We start from the raw sequence: 7,271 nt of genomic DNA, 5'->3' as shown, positions 1-7,271 counted from the left end.
CAGCCAATATACGTGCAAGTAAGTACTGCCATCTCTGTAATGTAGCAGCCAATATACGTGCAGGTAAGTACTGCCATCTCTGTAATGTAGTAGCCAATATACATGCAGGTAAGTACTGCCATCTCTGTAATGTAGTAGCCAATATACGTGCAGGTAAGTACTGCCATCTCTGTAATGTAGCAGCCAATATACGTGCAGGTAAGTACTGCCATCTCTGTAATGTAGTAGCCAATATACGTGCAGGTAGGTACTGCCATCTCTGTAATGTAGCAGCCAATATACGTGCAGGTAAGTACTGCCATCTCTGTAATGTAGCAGCCAATATACGTGCAGGTAAGTACTGCCATCTCTGTAATGTAGCAGCCAATATACGTGCAGGTAGGTACTGCCATCTCTGTAATGTAGTAGCCAATATACATGCAGGTAAGTACTGCCATCTCTGTAATGTAGTAGCCAATATACGTGCAGGTAAGTACTGCCATCTCTGTAATGTAGCAGCCAATATACGTGCAGGTAAGTACTGCCATCTCTGTAATGTAGTAGCCAATATACATGCAGGTAAGTACTGCCATCTCTGTAATGTAGCAGCCAATATACGTGCAGGTAAGTACTGCCATCTCTGTAATGTAGCAGCCAATATACGTGCAAGTAAGTACTGCCATCTCTGTAATGTAGCAGCCAATATACGTGCAGGTAAGTACTGCCATCTCTGTAATGTAGCAGCCAATATACGTGCAGGTAAGTACTGCCATCTCTGTAATGTAGCAGCCAATATACGTGCAGGTAAGTACTGCCATCTCTGTAATGTAGTAGCCAATATACGTGCAGGTAGGTACTGCCATCTCTGTAATGTAGTAGCCAATATACGTGCAGGTAAGTACTGCCATCTCTGTAATGTAGTAGCCAATATACGTGCAGGTAGGTACTGCCATCTCTGTAATGTAGTAGCCAATATACGTGCAGGTAAGTACTGCCATCTCTGTAATGTAGCAGCCAATATACGTGCAGGTAAGTACTGCCATCTCTGTAATGTAGCAGCCAATATACGTGCAGGTAAGTACTGCCATCTCTGTAATGTAGCAGCCAATATACGTGCAGGTAAGTACTGCCATCTCTGTAATGTAGTAGCCAATATACGTGCAGGTAAGTACTGCCATCTCTGTAATGTAGCAGCCAATATACGTGCAGGTAAGTACTGCCATCTCTGTAATGTAGCAGCCAATATACGTGCAGGTAAGTACTGCCATCTCTGTAATGTAGCAGCCAATATACGTGCAGGTAAGTACTGCCATCTCTGTAATGTAGGAGCCAATATACGTGCAGGTAAGTACTGCCATCTCTGTAATGTAGCAGCCAATATACGTGCAGGTAAGTACTGCCATCTCTGTAATGTAGCAGCCAATATACGTGCAGGTAAGTACTGCCATCTCTGTAATGTAGTATCCAATATACGTGCAGGTAAGTACTGCCATCTCTGTAATGTAGTATCCAATATACGTGCAGGTAAGTACTGCCATCTCTGTAATGTAGCAGCCAATATACGTGCAGGTAAGTACTGCCATCTCTGTAATGTAGGAGCCAATATACGTGCAGGTAAGTACTGCCATCTCTGTAATGTAGCAGCCAATATACGTGCAGGTAAGTACTGCCATCTCTGTAATTTAGCAGCCAATAAACGTGCAGGTAAGTACTGTTATCTCTGTAATGTAGCAGCCAATATACGTGCAGGTAAGTACTGCCATCTCTGTAATGTAGTAGCCAATATACGTGCAGGTAAGTACTGCCATCTCTGTAATGTAGTAGCCAATATACGTGCAGGTAAGTACTGCCATCTCTGTAATGTAGTAGAAAATATACGTGCAGGTAAGTACTGCCATCTCTGTAATGTAGTAGCCAATATACGTGCAGGTAAGTACTGCCATCTCTGTAATGTAGTAGCCAATATACGTGCAGGTAAGTACTGCCATCTCTATAATGTAGCAGCCAATATACGTGCAGGTAAGTACTGCCATCTCTGTAATGTAGCAGCCAATATACGTGCAGGTAAGTACTGCCATCTCTGTAATGTAGAAGCAAATATACGTGCAGGTAAGTACTGCCATCTCTGTAATGTAGTAGCCAATATACGTGCAGGTAAGTACTGCCATCTCTGTAATGTAGCAGCCAATATACGTGCAGGTAAGTACTGCCATCTCTATAATGTAGCAGCCAATATACGTGCAGGTAAGTACTGCCATCTCTGTAATGTAGCAGCCAATATACGTGCAGGTAAGTACTGCCATCTCTGTAATGTAGTAGCCAATATACGTGCAGGTAAGTACTGCCATCTCTGTAATGTAGTAGCCAATATACGTGCAGGTAAGTACTGCCATCTCTGTAATGTAGTAGCCAATATACGTGCAGGTAAGTACTGCCATCTCTGTAATGTAGCAGCCAATATACGTGCAGGTAGGTACTGCCATCTCTGTAATGTAGAAGCCAATAAACGTGCAGGTAAGTACTGCCATCTCTGTAATGTAGTAGCCAATATACGTGCAGGTAAGTACTGCCATCTCTGTAATTTAGCAGCCAATATACGTGCAGGTAAGTACTGCCATCTCTGTAATGTAGTAGCCAATATACGTGCAGGTAAGTACTGCCATCTCTGTAATGTAGCAGCCAATATACGTGCAGGTAAGTACTGCCATCTCTGTAATGTAGAAGCCAATATACGTGCAGGTAAGTACTGCCATCTCTGTAATGTAGCAGCCAATATACGTGCAGGTAAGTACTGCCATCTCTGTAATGTAGTAGCCAATATACGTGCAGGTAAGTACTGCCATCTCTGTAATGTAGTAGCCAATATACGTGCAGGTAAGTACTGCCATCTCTGTAATGTAGTAGCCAATATACGTGCAGGTAAGTACTGCCATCTCTGTAATGTAGTATCCAATATACGTGCAGGTAGGTACTGCCATCTCTGTAATGTAGCAGCCAATATACGTGCAGGTAAGTACTGCCATCTCTGTAATGTAGCAGCCAATATACGTGCAGGTAAGTACTGCCATCTCTGTAATGTAGCAGCCAATATACGTGCAGGTAAGTACTGCCATCTCTGTAATGTAGTAGCCAATATACGTGCAGGTAAGTACTGCCATCTCTGTAATGTAGCAGCCAATATACGTGCAGGTAAGTACTGCCATCTCTGTAATGTAGCAGCCAATATACGTGCAGGTAAGTACTGCCATCTCTGTAATGTAGCAGCCAATATACGTGCAGGTAAGTACTGCCATCTCTGTAATGCCAGTTGCCATGTAGTCGCCATGTTGGCTGCTGGCGTTACAGTGATTGGCTGGCCGGAACGCGTCAGGATCATTGCGAGTCAGGGAGAGCTGTGCTGAGGAAGGGGCAGACAGTGCAGGGAGATTGGGATCGCAATATATTCCAGTGAATAACGTTTCAAAGACCCAAAAGTCCCTTTAAGGACCATTGTGTGCGGTGGCAGCAATTTAATCCTGCAAAGTAGTACTCACGTATTTTTTATACTTTGCGAAATAGCGATTCTTTAGCTATATAGACGGTGTCTGCAGTGACCTGTGACCTCTGTGCAGCAACACCTTCTGTGTGTCGGGGCAGAGGTAGGAAGAATATTAGTGAAAACAATAATTTTTTCCCCATAATCCACATTTTTGCTGTCAGCGGTGTAATCCGTGAATTGTGTGATCTGCGCTTCAACACCTTGTGTGGTTGTCAGGCCCAGATATAGGGTAAAATATAAAGTACATCAGAAAACCGTGTCTGTACCGCAGAGTCCAGTAATCTGGGCCTAATCTAGTGCCCATATTCCGTGGTCTTCATGTCCAACTTAGCTGGGCGGCGCAGGACAACACTGTCCATGTTGGACCAGTGCGAACAGTTGGTCGGTTGGATTGCTGAAGATAATGCTTCCAGTCGGTTAAGCATCACCCTCTGTTCCACCAAGTCCCGTCTCTGTAGCGAAGAGTCTGGTCAACCGAATCCTCTCTCCGATTATCCTTCCTCCCACTATGGAGAGGCCTGCCAAACGAGCGACCCCACACTCGGATATTCCGAGGAGCTCTTTCCAGCGCCACTATTACATTTGGCCCTCGCGCCCAGCACGCTTGAAGAGGGACCTGAGATATTGTGCCCTGATTCCAAACCTCTTGAGCCTTCACGGTCTCAAGAAGATGACGCTGGTGAACCGCAATCATTCGCTCATGAGGTGGATGATGATGAGACACAGTTACCAATCACTGAGGTTGTGGTTAGGTCAAGTCAGGAGGATGGGAGGTCTGGTTAATAGTAGAAAGTCACCTCCGCTGCAGTGTATGCCGCATCCAATGGGTGCACTGGGGGCCTGAGCGGCTTCACACCGATCAGCGCAGTCAGAGGAATCCACTCCTCCGGTTCAGTGAAACTACAGAATCAGGGCCATAAATATTGAGTTTTGTTTGGCTGTTAACCCTTGATAGTAGAAATGGGAAGTTTGAATCTTTTAAATGAATCGGTTCATTTGAATCAATTCATTCAAAAGAACCGATTCATGAATTGAATCTTCAATTCACTTGCTGATTCCGCTGACAAGCAAGTGAACCGAAGGTCGGGAGCGTCTGATCTGCACAGTCACTCGCCCCCAGCAAACACAGCTCCGGACCCCCTGCAGCCAACAAGAGTCACCTCCGCTGCAGTGTATGCCGCATCCAATGGGTGCACGGGGGGCCTGATCGGCTTCACACCGATCAGCGCAGTCAGAGGAATCCACTCCTCCGGTTCAGTGAAAGGAATCAAAAGAAGGATTCGTTTATGAACCGGACATCACTATATGTGCAAGGACAGAGGAGAATGGGAGTAGGAGTGCACTATGTAATGATAGAGGAGAATGGGAGTAGTAGTGCAGATTTTTGTTTAACCTCTTCAGGACACATGACGTACCGGTACGTCATGTATAGTTCCGATCACCGCCGCCCGGCGGGTGGTGATCGGAACAAGGTGCCAGCTCAAATCATTGAGCAGGCACCTAGGCTAAATGCGCGGGGGAAGGGATCCCGTGACCCCCCCGTGTCGGCGATCACTGCAAACCGCAGGTCAATTCAGACCTGCGGTTTGCGGCTTTTACCTGCGGTTGCCATCGGGTCCCCATGCGGCTGTGGGGGGGACCCGATGGCATGGAAGGCAGCGCGATGTCTAAGGAAGGCATCTGCGCCACCTTCCGGTGAAGAACCTGTGAGATCCAGCCCCCTGGATCTCACAGGCCGGAAGCTGTATGAGTAATACACACAGTATCACTCATACAGCCAATGCATTCCAATACAGAAGTATTGGAATGCATTGTAAAGGATTAGACCCCCAAAGTTCAAGTCCTAAAGTGGAACTAAAAATAAAGTGAAAATAAAAGTTGAAAAAATAAAGTTTTCCCCTCAAAAAAGTTTCAAGTAAAAATAAAGAAAAACGTCATTTTCCCCAAATAAAGTAAAAAAAAAATTGGTAAAAAATAGGGGGGGGGGGAGTATACATATTAGAAATTGCTGCGTCCGTATCGACCGGCTCTATAAACATATCACATGACCAAACCCCTCAGATGAACACCGTAAAAAATAAAAAATAAAAACTGTGCTAAATAAACCATTTTTTTGTCACCTTACATCACAAAAAGGACAACAGCAAGCGATCAAAAAGACGCTTGCCCACCAAAATAGTACCAATCTAACCGTCACCTCATCCCGCAAAAAATGAGCCCCTACCTGAGACAATCGCCCAAAAAATTTAAAAACTATGGCTCAGAATATGGAGACACTAAAACATCATTTTTTTTGTTTTAAAAAAGCTGTTATTGTGTAAAACTTACATAAATAAAAAAAGTATACATATTAGGTATCGCCGCGTCCGTATCGACCTGCTCTATAAAAATATCACATGACCTAACCCCTCAGATGAATACCGTAAAAAATTTAAAATAAAAACTGTGCTTAATAAACCATTTTTTGTCACCTTACACTTACACTTTTTTGGAGTTTCTACTCTAGGGGTGCATCAGGGGGGCTTCAAATGGGACATGGTGTAAAAAAAAACAGTCCATCAAAATCTGCCTTCCAAAAACCGTATGGCATTCCTTTCCTTCTGCGCCCTGCCGTGTGCCCGTACAGCTGTTTATGACCACATATGGGGTGTTTCTGTAAACTACAGAATCAGGGCCATAAATAATGAGTTTTGTTTGGCTGGTAACCCTTGCTTTGTTACTGGGAAAAATGGATTAAAATGGAAAATTTGCCAAAAAATTGAAATTCTGAAATTTTATCTCCATTTGCCAATAACTCTTGTGGAACACCTAAAGGGTTAACGACATTTGTAAAATCTGTTTTGAATACCTTGAGGGGTGTGGTTTCTTAGATAGGGTCACTTTTATGCAATTTCTACTCTAGGGGTGCATCAGGGCGGCTTCAAATGGGACATGGTGTAAAAGAAACCAGTCCAGCAAAATCTGCCTTCCAAAAACCTTATGGCATTTCTTTCCTTCTGCGCCCTGCCGTGTGCCCGTACAGTAGTTTACGACCACATATGGGGTGTTTCTGTAAACTACAGAATCAGGGCCATAAATATTGAGTTTTGTTTGGCTGTTAACCCTTGATTTGTAAAAGTAAAAAAAATCTTAAAATGGAAAATCTGCCAAAAAAGTGAAATTTTGAAATTGTATCTCTATTTTCCATTAATTCTTGTGGAACACCTAAAGGGTTAACGACGTTTGTAAAATCAGTTTTGAATACCTCGAGGGGTGTAGTTTCTTAGATGGGGTCACTTTTATAGAGATTCTACTCTAGGGGTGCATCAGGGGGGCTTTAAATGGGACATGGTGTAAATAAACCAGTCCAGCAAAACCTGCCTTCCAAAAACCGTATGGCATTCCTTTCCTTCTGCGCCCTGCCATGTGCCCGTTCAGCGGTTTACGAGCACATATGGGGTGTTTCTGTAAACTTCAGAATCAGGGCCATAAATATTGAGTTTGGTTTGGCTGTTAACCCTTGCTTTGTAACTGGAAAAAAAATTATTAAAATGGAAAATCTGCAAAAAAAGTGAAATTTTGACATTGTATCTCTATTTTCCATTAATTCTTGTGGAACACCTAAAGGGTTAACGACGTTTGTAAAATCAGTTTTGAATACCTTGAGGGGTGTAGTTTCTAGAATGGGGTCATTTTTGGGTGGTTTCTATTTTGTAAGCCTCGAAAAGTGACTTCAGACCTGAACTGGTCCCTAAAAATTTGGTTTTTAAGAATT

Source organism: Bufo bufo, chromosome 9 (genome assembly GCF_905171765.1).
Source record: "Bufo bufo chromosome 9, aBufBuf1.1, whole genome shotgun sequence".
Taxonomy (NCBI): domain Eukaryota; kingdom Metazoa; phylum Chordata; class Amphibia; order Anura; family Bufonidae; genus Bufo; species Bufo bufo.
Note: the sequence above shows the minus strand (reverse complement) of the source record.